The following is a 13,676-nucleotide window of genomic DNA, read 5'->3' as shown; positions in this document are numbered from 1 at the left end:
ACCGCGACCGGTATTTTAGGGTCGTGTTTCTCCGCCTTCGCCGCGCCGGGCTTACCCGTCGTACGAACGCCGAATTCGAGAGAGCGAGAGAGAGAGAGAAAGGCGGTATCTCGAATAGCCCGTCCCCTCCGAGAGTCTTCGACCGTCTTCTTCGTACGATAGCTCGAGGCTTAGGTACCTCGTAGGTTCGTAGCGAGAACGCCCGCTTCGTACGGCCGTCGTTATCCGAAGAGAGAGTCCGTCGCGTTCTCTCTTCTTCCGAGTAGTTTCGAGGTCTCCGTTAATAGATATCCGGACGTGTCCTATCTTCTCCTCTCTTCTATCTCTTTTCCTTCTTTATATCGTACTCGTAGTCGTTGTCGTCGCGTTATAGGCTTCGAAATACGTCGCTCTTTAAGGGTCTTTCTTCGAGTCTTCGAGCGAAGGGTTCGAGAGGGAGTGTCTTAGTTTCTCTTCGTTATAACGAAGATACCTACGTCGTCCGCCGCGTAAAGGCGCTCTCCGTAGGACGACTATAAGCTATATATTATTTATTTAGCGGGGGTACTCGTAATAGAAGCCGGATAGTTACTCTAAGAGTAACGATTCTAGTTAAGATACTAGAACACTCGAGGACATTCGAGAAGTTATAATTATAGCTTCTATAATAATTCGCTCCTAGCTATAATAGGCTAGTACCGGACTAGCGGTAACGTAAAGTACTAGTAAGCTAGGAATACTAGTAAGCTAGGAATTTTGTCTTAGTACGACTAACTTGTATTCCTTATTAATCGTTTTCACTACTATTAAATAGAGAACTAGTGAACTTAATACTCTTATCTGATTTAGAATTGTTCTCTTTATCTTCCTAGTACGTTCGTACGTTATAGCTAGTCCGACCGTAGTTACTATACCGCCGTCTACTTAGCTAGCCCTCTTTTATACCCTCTGACCTACGACTCTTCTTTAACTATTCTATAGCCTTTAATATGTCATGGTCTCCCCACAGAGTGTACAGAAGGTGGGGACAGAAGAGCCTCAGAGTGCTCAGAAGTCGTCAAGAAGTAACAGTCCAGCTTGGTGTGTGAGCACCAAGAATCACATGCCCCGCAACATTCACTACGGGACCCAGCCCTCCAAATTCACCCCTCTACCAAACCTTGACAGATTCACTTCGGCTCGTGACTGTGTGACTCACGGCACTCCCGCGAGCACCCGCGACTGCGCTGGACCCTGGAAGAAGCACGTGGAAGACTCGGAACGTAGGGCAGGTTGGAATAAGGTTTTGAGCAAAGCTGCTGAGCGCGGCTTCGCACGGGTTAGCCCTGTTGATGCGGGGACACGCACTCGCGAGGGTCGCGTATAAATATCTGGCCTTCCCCAGGCCTCTCTTGCTTTCTTCGTCTTTTGTTTTGTGTAGCAATCATACCATACCCTTTTGCATCTGCACTTCGCACCTGCATTCTCGCTTTCACCCTTGCATCTCACAGGCCAGGCTCTCGCCCTGACAAATAACACGACGACTACCTATAACGAGCCAACTCTATACTCTTAGACCCCGCGGTACTAGAGACCCTTTTGTTTACGAGATCGGCGCTTTATAAGAGTCTTAATATTATAATCCTTCCTTCGTTATCTTAATATAGAGTATATTCTATAACGTACTTTACTACCGAGCGGGCTATACTACCGAGCGGGCTACTTTTACTAAGAACGAGACTACTTCTACTTTAATCACGACGGTATCTTAATACGACAATATCCTATAGAATCGTTACTAGGAGGACAATTCCTCTTTAGATTCTTCGCTATCTAGTGAGTCTACTTAATAGCTACGTACGTTATACCCCGACTCGCTATATCGCTTATAGCGTCGTAGCCTTAGTACTAGCCGAATACTATCTAGCGACTCTCTACTTACTTCCTACCTCCTAGTATCCTCTAGAGGTATTAATTACGACGCCTTATTAAAGGTTAGAGACCCTCTAGACTGAATGTACTTACGCTTTCGTGCTTTCCGCTATATAAGGGCCTCGTTAGACTTACGTAGCTTACTAATCTTACTTCGTATAAGAGCTATCTAATACGCTATCTCTCTACTCCCTCTCTATTGCCCTATTGAACGACCTTCCTCTTTCTACTACGCTTTTCTAAACCCGTAACGACGCTCTAAGACGTAATAACACCTATTATAAACCCTATCTCGTCGAAGTTGTAGGTGTCCTAGTTAAGGATACTATACTTCTCCTTTATATTACGTATAAGTAAGAACTACTTCTCGATAACGTCTAGATCTTCTATTAGGGCTCGCTAACGATCGTATCTACGTATTATACGAACCTTTAGCTCACGATGCCGCCTAATAAACCTGTCTATCTAATCGAGACTAGCGGGCTTAAGACCCTTCTCTTATAGTAATAAATCGGCTATTGCTCGTATACTAGCCTTTAATAGCGGGAAACCTCTAAGATCTAGCTCGAGTATATACTCAAGTATCACCCTCTCTTCTAGCTCTATAAGCTTCTTCGAATTAGGCTCGTAGTCACCCCGAGGAGGTCGTCTATTTAATCGATACCCTAGTATAGTTCGAGACGCGTCGTATACCTTTATAGTAAGTCGATTCGTGATTATCGCGTCGCGTTTCGTAGCCTAGACAGCTAAGGTCAGTTTGGCCTCGTTTAAAGACAATATACGCTATAATAGTAGTTATATAGCTAGATCTATAGGAGTGGTATAGTTCTTAGCAAAAGTGGCCCGCTTAGTAGTATAGCTTACTCGGTAGTAAAGTACGTTTTAATAAACAATATATATATATATATATATACCCCTAGTATCCTACGTAGGTTACCTACCTATATTCTATTTAGGGGTTACTCTATCCGTTATTACCGTACCGGCGTATATTTACTTAAACTCGCGGGTACGTACCTAGACCTTACGCCCGCTAACCAATCCGACTAGCGGCTTAGCGCCTATATATAACTCTCGCGCCCTCCGCGCCTCCCTTAGATAGAACATCTATTCGACTTATACCTTACCCGACTACGTACTTATACCTACTTATAACACTTCGAATAGATTATTACTAACGTATAGAGAGATACGAGAAGCTATATTCGCGAGATTATAGAGAAACCGCGATAGTATACGAGGAAGTACTAAGATTAGGTGTCGTACTCGCTAAGTCGTACCTTAAAGTAGATTATAGCTAATATAGTAATAATAGCTAGATAGACCGGTACCGGCGTACTAGGCGTAAGTATAGAGAATACTAATAGACGCGTTTATCGCGCGTCCCTTAATAGATTATCCTTCTTTACCCTACTATCCGATCTACCCGATAACGATAGCGCGAACCCGGCGATATAGACTTAAGGACGTAAAGAGGATATCGTAAACAGGCTCCTCGACGAGAATAACTAGTACCGTAAGTAGTATAAGAAGGTGTTCGACTAACTTAAGGCGATTAAGGAAGAGGAGGTCGAGATAGAGCTGAACTTAGCTAACCTATATAGGGCGGAGTTTATCGAGGATAAGATAGAAGATAAGGGTACTAAGGTACCGAGGAAGAGGAAGGTTACTATCGACAACTTCTAGGAAGCCTTCGACTCGTTAAACGGGTTAAATATAGACAAGTTTAAGAAGACGGTTAATAACCACCCCTAGTAGATCTATAAGATCCTCTATAATATCGAGTCCGATTACCGACGTACGTATAAACTTAATACTACGCTCGATATAGCTAACCGTATTAACCTCTATAAGGCGTAAGATACTAAGGACTAGATAGACCGACTCGAGAATATAATTGATACGGAATAGGCGACTATATAGTCCCTAGAAGAGGAGGTTACGCGACTAAAGGAGGAGCTCGCTAAGCGCGATAACACTGTCGTTATCGACCTAGACGAGATTACGAGGGCTAAAGATATAAAGAAGGTATATCGTACGTAGTATAAGGTAGCGGAGAGTAAGCTAGTAGAGACCGAGACTAAGCTCGTAGTAGCCGAGAAGCGTATTACTAAGCTTAAGAAGCAAGAGATAGACCGTAGCCGGTCTAAGGAAAAGTAAGACCTACTATCTTAGCAAACCGAGTCTAAAGAGTTACTAGAGCGTCGGTAAAATAGAGGTAAACCTAATAAGAAGAAGTCGGACCCGGATTTATCGGACTTATTAGACGACGAGGACGACGGTAATAAGGGCCGTAAGAATAGCCGTAAGGACGGTAGTCGTAAGGGTAGGAAGAATCGCCCGAGTACCGACTTAGATAGCAACCCTATCTCCGTATATACGACTTACGACGCCGATATAACTACTAGTATCAAGTCCTCTAACGAGCTAAAGGCCCCTACTAAGTTCGACCTAAAGAGCGACGATATTAAGTTCTAAGAGTAGTAGCGTACTATCGAAGCTAAGCTCTAAGCCTCGAAGTACCGTACTATAAGAGACTCCCTTTAGAACGTCTAGAGCTAGTTAAAGAACGGTATATAGACCTATATCGACTCGAAGATCCCTAGTCTTACCAAGTCTACGGAAGGCACGACTACTTAGTACGCTTCTATAGATAAGATAATAGAAGATCTAGCCCGGCGCTACGGTACCCGTAATGTCTATACTAATACTATAACTAAGCTTAATAGTCTGTGGTAGAGTAATAAGGAGAAGTTTAGTAACTTCTACCTATCTTTCCGTAAGAACGCCGATATCGTTAACCTTAATAACGGCGCGAAGGAAAAGAAACTCGAGAAGGACTTCCTACTCCGTAAGTTGAACTCGCGCTACGACAACCGTATTATAAACGAGGATATAGTCAACATGACCCTTAAGCAAGTCGTATCTACGCTATATAACTACGAGGAGAAGTTTAAGGCGTTCGACCTTAAGTACGGTAAGACCGGTAATAGTAATAAGACCTAAGGTAATAAGAAGACTACTAAGGGTAACGACGATAAGAAGGATACGGCTTCGAGTAGTAGCGGTAATAACACTAACCCGAACGCTAAGACTAAGTAGGCTGATCGACCTTAGACATTTTAGTATATCTAACCTTTAGATACTACTCGCGCCTAGGAATATATCGATTAGAATCGGTACTTAAAATATAAATAAGAAGGTCACCGCCGTGTCGATACCGACTAGTACCCCCTTTAAGATGTCGCCCGCCGCCTATTTACGCTAGGCTATAACCTAAGTAATAACCGCCGTAACGGTAGTAATAGTAGTAACGCTAATAATACCGGCGGCGCGGGAAACGCCTAGTCTACTACGTAAGCGTAATACGTAGTAGACCGTACGAGTTAGAGTTACGAGAAAACGAGAAAAAGTATAAATATAAATATAGGCCTCCTAAGGGAGGTAAGGTTTTAAGTATATCGGTATACTCCCTACTAGCTATAAACTACTCTATAGATAAACACAATCCGGTAATAGCTTCTTATCTAGTTATACTATATATAGTAAATAGAAAGATCCCTACTTAAACCCTCTTTAATAATAGTACTAACTCTACGTACTTTAATATCGACTTTACGTATAAGAATAATTTAATATAATATAGCTACCTAATCCGTTAGGGCTAATATTAGTAGATAGCCGACCTACTAGTAACCGTATTACTTATAGAACAACGGGATAGATTCAGATTAGTAACTACGTAGAGACTAGGTCTAGCTACTACGTATTACTAGAATACGATATAGTCCTCGGCCGTCCCTAGTACGACGAGTATCAACCTACGTTCTACTATACGTTAGGAACTATAACCCTATTAATACTATATTGTCGACAGAACTATATACTCGGAACTAAACTAGTATACGTATAGTCTTTTAACGATAAGGGTATTATACTAAGAGGCGTTCTATTAGGTTTAGTATAACCTAATAATATCACAAGATCAGAAGACTAAGCTCAATCGGGTTTGTTCTCGGGCCGATAGGAAGTTAAGGGAGAGTAATAAAGTAGTAGCTGTCTTGTCTCGTAAAGACTAAGTAGCAGTAAGGTAGAGGTTAGGTTATAGTATATTCTAAATAGTGATATTGAACAGTAAGTTGAACGCCTCGAAGCTATAGCGGTTTCTTAGCGTTACTAAATACAAAGGAGATTCGTGGATCTCGGTAATTAGTCTAATCAGTCTAAGTATAAGCAGTCTGATCACTCTAAGTATAAGCAGTCTAATCACCCTAAGTATAAGCGCTTAGGTAGGATCAGTCACGTACTAGCTCTTATTCCTATAATTTAGGGTCTCCTAGAATTATTCCGTAACACGTTCTTTAGACCGAGATACTAGTACTAGAGAGTTCGCGACCTTAAGCTCTATCTAATTACGCCAAACCCTACGTAGAGTATAAAGACGAACCTATAGTAGTATAGAAGACGGATACGACGAAGGTAGTAATACGACATACCGTCGATACCTACGATAAACCGGAACCGTCTTACTACGTCCGCTAGCTACTACCCGCCGATCGGGTTAAAACACTTAAGCGCCTAGCGCGTCGAACGAAGAAAGAACTAAAGGTCGAGACTGAGCCGGAGATCGATATTAAGCCTATTAATATAAAAGCACTTCGGCGTATAAGCCGGAGGAAGGGCTATAAAGTATATATAATATAGATGTTTAACCCGAAAGAAAATCCTAATAAGTAAGTCGCGCGAGACCTGCTATCCGCGTATATACTAAAGGCTTTCGGTATCAGAGCGAAGCTAGTACTAGGAGGTAGCGCGACGATGTTAGTAGATACTAATACTTAAGAAAACATAGATAGATAGGAGGAGCCCCGGGGTGACTATACCTAGCGGTAACTTAACGCCTCTACTATATTAGCTAACGACTATTAGCGTTTTATAAACGGTAAGGACAAAGACTAGGATCCTATCCCTTTGTTACTAGTAGAGTTTAGGGAAATGGCTAGGCTATTTAGCCGTAAGGAAGTAGATAAGGTCCTACCGCGACGGCCTAGCGTAGACTATAAGATTAAGCTAAAGAATAGTTAGACACTACTATTTCGAAGACTATACTCCTTCTCTATACGACAGAACGAGGTGATTAAGAAGTAGATCGACGACCAACTTAAGAAAGGTTTTATTTAGAGAAGCGTGTTACTAGTAGTAGTACCTGTTCTAATAGTCAAAAAGCCGGGTAGAGGACTACGAGTATACGTAGACTATAGAGCTCTAAATACGCTTACGACGAAGAGTCGCTACCCGATTCTACTATTTTAAGAGACCTTAGATCGTATTACTAGCGCGTAATAGTTTACTAAACTAGATATTATCGCTACGTTCAATCGTATCCGTATTATAGTAGGAGACGAGTAGAAAACGTCCTTTACTACTAGATATAGGCAGTTTGAGTACGTAGTTATGCCTTTTAGACTATATAATATACTAGGAACGTTTGAGTTATTTATAAACGATATACTAAGGGAGTTTCTAGATAACTTCGTGTTATGTTACCTTAATAACGTACTTGTCTTTAGTAAGACAAGAGAAGAGTATGTCTAATATGTCCTAAAGGTTCTACGAAAGCTAGATACCGCCGGGCTCTAGTTAGATATTAATAAATACGAGTTCTTTAGATACGAGACTACTTATCTAGGTGTTATTATTATAAATGAGGGAGATATAGATCTCCTAAGGAGCTTTTTTCATCGATCTCTACGCCAAAACAAGACATATTCGAAAGCTCTTATTAAGGCTATTCTAACGATATATAAAGTAGGCCACTGCCCCTAGGACTAAGGGAGTTCTACCTCATTTAATCTAGACAGCTTGAAGCTCTCTTCACCCTGTTTCTTTAGCTCTAAACGCCGCGGAGGTGCCTAGCTACATTAGGCAACTCCTAGGCAATAGTAGCCTAGGCTACGGTACTAACGGCGCCTACGGCCCTATAGGTGAAGCCCCCCTAAGACAACTAGTAGCAACTTATAGAGGACGTAAAAAGTATAGAAACTAACGATTAGCTCCCTTACCGGTCTCTATAGGTAATGATCACTTAGCTACGTACGGCGCTTGTACTATCGTATCACCGAGGGTAATAAGAAATAAGGACGACGTCCTAGGCGATTAGTAAGGCCACCCGGAATCAACACCCCTATAGCTAGGTATCGGTCGCGGCATCGATACTAGGCCCCCGCCTAACGTACGATGTAGTTACGATCCGTATTATAGCAAAGGAAGACTAGGCCGAAGTTACGAAGCTATCGAACAAGGAGCTCGCCTAATAAATTAACTAACTAGGGGTAGTCGTAGTGAACTAATAGTCTAACGGCACTCTATAGATCTATACTAGCTCTACTACTACTAGGAGGCACCTAGAGGCACAGCTATAGTAGGCATCTAAGGTTACGGTATTAGCAAAGGTCTTAACGAAACAATTTACGATCCTAGTCTACGATATACCTAAGGAGTTTGACCTAACTAACTAGGGTTACCTACGCGCTCTCTAAGAGGCCAACCCGGTCACTCTTAACTCTCTAATCTAGAAGGCGACTTGGCTCTATAGGAAATGGCTAGAAGGTAAGAAGGCCTCGGCGCTAATAGTATAGCTTTAAGACGCGAAAGTAGCGGATCTAGCGATAGAACAAGGCCTAGTCTAGTAATATAGCCTTAAGATAGTAGAAAAGCACTCCTTATCCTTTCGTGTCCTCTAATGCTTCAAATGCTAATAGTATAGACACCAAACCTGTACGTATATAAACAAGTAGGCCTACTCGAACTATATAGGAGACTATATGTCTAGGGACTATATATCGACTACGAGACGGTACGCGAACTGTCCGGGGCACTACCTATCGTATAGCGCGGAATGCCTATAGCGGAAACTAGCGAAAAACAAGGCGATCACAAATAGAACCGTCGCCCTAAGATTCTACGGCGACCGTAAGGCTAGCCTATACTAGAACTAGCTAGCGGCGGTCGGGTATAAGCGCCCTAGGGCCGAGAACGATATAAAGGATACGTAACCTAGGGCGTACGGGAGGCCACGTGCTCTACTAGCTACGGCGAGGGAATCTAACTAGGCCCGGCTCCCCTTTAGTATATAGCCGATAGGCGTAGACTAGGACGTATAAGGTAGTACGATATAGGACGCTATAGAGGAAATAATTATCGATACCGATAACTAGCCTCGACACGCTTAGTATTATCTAGTATAACGTTAACTATAGTAAGGATATAGTCTAGAACCATTTCCTACACGAGGCGGACCCGCGCGTCTACTACGTCCTTATAATCTAGGAGCTATAGATTAACCCGTACTATAAGAGACTAACGACCTACAAGTTACTAGGCTATACGATATGCCTACGAAGCGACGGTAGACCCCGTACGTACTTCTATATTAGTAAGGACATACTAGAATCCGACTAGGAGGTAGTGTACTACGTAGACGAAGAAGGCGGGGGAGATATTACCTCCCTCTACGTAGGTAGCACTTAGATACATAACATATATATATAATCGCTAGCCTCGAGATCTAGCCGCGACCTAGGGGTCTACAGACACCTAGATAGTACGCTTAAGAGACAAGGGTGCCACATCGTAGTAGGAGACTTTAATATATACTACCCTTCCTAGGAAAGCCTTATATAGCCGTACCCTATAGCCGACGAAGTACTCGACTTGATAGCGAGCAACGTAATTGCCCTTAATACCCCGAAGGACCTAGGTACCTAGAAGAGAGGGGGACTCTAAGGCACGATCGACCTCTCCTAGATCTTAGATAGCGACTACTATACGGTAACCTACTATAGGATCGAACATAAACTCGAGGCGTCGTCAGACTATATACTAGTTAGGACCTCTATTACGACATAGATATAACGCACACTAGCGAGAACCCCTAAGCTAAACTAGGGAAAGGCCTACTAGGCCAATATCTAGGCGTACCTCGATAACTCCGAGAGGCTAGTCTAGATTACTTAGTAGCAATATAATAGTAAAGACGAGATAGACGAGGTAGTCTAAGGGTTAACGGACGAAATAAGAAAAGCGACCTTACTTTACGTTCCGCTTACCTAACTAACGACATAGTCTAAACTATACTAGACGCCGGAGTGCACTACGGTAGTAAGAGAAGTAAGGAGAGCCCGCCGGGTATAGACGAGTAGCTATAGCGAGGAGGCCTAGAACGTATATAGGGAGGTATACTAATAGAAGAAAGCTATAATACGAAGGGAGAAAGCAGTCGGCTAGAGGGCTATAGTAGAAGAAATCGCCGGTAAGCTAGAGAGGATGTAGAAGCTAGCGAAATGGGCCCGATAGGACCCTATATAGGGCCCCTCCTTCTCTATCCTAGCGCTACAATCGCCTAGTAGCCCGGTTAGCGACCCTAAGGCTAAGGCGCGTCTACTAGCTAGCAAGTTCTTCCCGCCCCTAGTCGAGGCTAATCTAAGCGACATAAATAGCTCTACTCCCCTAGCCCCTAGCATCGCGGTCTAATAGGAGGTGTCCGAGGGAGAAGTTGCCGCTATACTAAGGAAGTTACCGGCGAAGAAAGCCCCGGGGCCGGATAGGATCCTAAACGAGCTACTAAAGAAGTGTAGAGATCAACTAGCCCTAGTAGTTATAGCGATCTTTAACGCCTGCCTATAGACCGGATACTACCCGATAGCTTTTAAACAATCGACGACAGTAGTCCTACGTAAGCCGTAGAAGGAAGACTATACGTAGGTGAAGTCGTACCGCCTAATTACGCTCCTTAACACTCTTAGGAAGGCGCTTAAGAAGCTAGTTATAACGAGACTCTCCGAGGCGGTAGAGGAACAGTCCCTACTCCCGGACACCTAGATAGGTGCGCGCCTATAGCGATCGACGCTATCCGTAATAGAACTTATTACCTCTTAGGTAAAGGCTATCTAGTATAAGAATAGGGACAAGGTGGCTTCCTTACTTAGCCTAGATATATCGGGAGCCTTCGACTACGTGTTATACCCGCGGCTACTCTATATCCTAAGGTCGAAAGGACTCCCTAAGTAGCTTGTCAACTTCGTACGGTCCTACCTCTAAAACCGTAGTACGTCGATCCTAGTCGGCTAGTACAGAAGCCCATTTCAAGTAGTCTATACTAGAATCCCGTAAGGCTTAACGCTAGTACCTATTCTGTTCCTCTTCTTTATAGCGACGCTGCTCCTAGCCCTAGAATCCTAGAACACCGCTACGAGCGGCTTTGTAGACGATACGAACATCCTAGCGTAGTCTTCCTCGACTAAGGAGAACTATAGGCTACTAGAAGAGAAGCATAAGATCTATAAGGACTAGGCTAGGAGGCACGGGGCTCGGTTTGCCCTAGAAAAGTACAATCTAATACACTTTACGCGCCGGCCACGGTTCTATAATATATAAGCTTCTATCTAGATATAGGGGTATACGACTAACCCGGTAGATTAGCTTAGGATCCTCGGACTATAGGTAGACCCGGCGCTACGGTAGAGGAAGTACGTATAGGCAATATTACGGAAAGCTAAACAGAATATAGTATTATACTAGAGGCTTACTACGTCTATATAGGGGGCGGACTTCCGGTAGTTACGACTTCTATATACGGCTATTATACGGCTAGTCCTTACCTATAGTAGCTAAGTATAGTCCTTAGGCGAGAGGGCCTACCTATCGAAGGGACTCGTCGCGCCGCTAGCGAAGATCTAAAACTAATGTCTAAGGAAGGTTACCGGGGTATATAAGTCGATACTAACGAGGATACTTAAGTACGAGACCGCTATACCGCCGATCGACCTATATATCTAGGGACTACGGACCTCCTACTTAGGCAAGTCGGCACAGTACCTAGTATAGAAGGTCATCGCTAGTATAGTCGTAAGGGCCCGCGAATTAGTACTAGCTTATAAGGGTATTCGACCCGGAAACAAGCCGAACTACCGGGTAAGGGACGAATAGCTAGTAATATAATAGGAAGGTAAGAAGTCGTTTATAGAGCAACTATAGAAAGAGAGGTAGAACAACTAGGGTGTAGGGTATAGTGGACGCCCTTAGCTAGCGGGATAACCTAAGGAATAGTTAGCTACGAAATCCGCGGTTAAGTACCTCCCGAAGCTTATCTACTACCGCCTTACGAGGGTATAGAGTAGTATAGTAACCTAACTACAAAGCGAACATATCGGCCTCTAGGGGTACCTATTATAGAGGAAGGTTCTAGAATATATAAATACTAGCTGCCCCTACGGCTATCGCTCCTAGAACGTACGGTACGTACTCCTCGTCTATCCGAGGTAGTCGCTAGGAAGGGGGGAGTAGATAGTAAAGGCGAGGAACCGGACGATTAGGGCACTTCTTAACAACGCTAAGGACCTACGGCGCATTACGAACTAGATACTAGAGAAGGGCTAGCTAGAATAGTACCGCCTAGTAGGAGTAGTATAGGAAGAGAGGGCACGACGTAGCGCGACGAGACCGGCTAGGAGCGGGGGCTAACGGGGTAGCGACATATACTACGTACGTTTAGAGGGAAAGCTAATCTAGATAAGGAGTAGTCGGGGGCGGGAAGGGTTTTCACCTATTCGGGTTTCCCTTTATATATAATAATAGATATCTACCTATATAGGCCGGATAGGGTCCTAGAATATAGGAATGACAAATTTATCTATCTATATAGTTAGTCTCTAGGCTGCCTTCTATGTTACTTATTAGATTGTCTTCGGGATTTAGTATAATAGCGCTTTTAGCGCTCCTAGTAGCTATACTATAGTATTCTTATATGTCCGGGCTAGGTGTTCTTTATCCCCTAGTAAGTTTTCCGCCTCCGTATATAGGGTCGTCTACGCTATATTATTAGTCGTTAGCCTCTACTTTCTATATAGTAGGCCTTAGCTTATGTCCTAGGTTTTTTCTTAGTTTGTTCCCCGGCTTAGCTCTTAGTATAGAATGTTAGTAAGGCTATAGCTCTCGTTAGTTACTATCCTTCGCTACTATTCGGGGTCGCGCTTCCTAATTAGGTAGTTTTCCTCCGTAACCCCGTAACTCTAGGGTCTGCCTTTAGGGGAACGGAACCTTAGTTTTAGGGTTCTTTATACTACGATTACGCCGCCGTTAGCGCGTAGGCGGGTCGCTACTACTTAGGTAGATTACTCGTCTTAATAAGGGCTGTCGAATAGATAGTCCTCGTCGATAAATTAGGAATCCGATCGGTCGTATTGTCCTTCCTAGCGTATATAGTTATATACTTAAGGGTAACGTACTTTACTACCGAGCGGGCTATACTACCGAGCGGGCCACTTTTACTAAGAACTATACCACTTCTATAGATATAGCTATATAACTACTATTATAGTATATATTGTCTTTAAACGAGGCCAAACTGACCTTAGCTGTCTAGGCTACGAAACGCGACGCGATAATTACGAATCGACTTGCTATAAAGGTATACGACGCGTCTCGAACTATACTAGGGTATCGATTAAATAGACGACCTCCTCGGGGTGACTACGAGCCTAATTCGAAGAAGCTTATAGAGCTAGAAGAGAGGGTGATACTTGAGTATATACTCGAGCTAGATCTTAGAGGTTTCCCGCTATTAAAGGCTAGTATACGAGCAATAGCCGATTTATTACTATAAGAGAAGGGTCTTAAGCCCGCTAGTCTCGATTAGATAGACAGGTTTATTAGGCGGCATCGTGAGCTAAAGGTTCGTATAATACGTAGATACGATCGTTAGCGAGCCCTAATAGAAGATCTAGACG

The sequence above is a fragment of the Fulvia fulva genome, chromosome 11 (assembly GCF_020509005.1).
Source record: "Fulvia fulva chromosome 11, complete sequence".
Lineage (NCBI taxonomy): Eukaryota > Fungi > Ascomycota > Dothideomycetes > Mycosphaerellales > Mycosphaerellaceae > Fulvia > Fulvia fulva.
The sequence above is the reverse complement of the archived record's forward strand: the minus strand, read 5'-3'. Positions refer to the sequence as shown.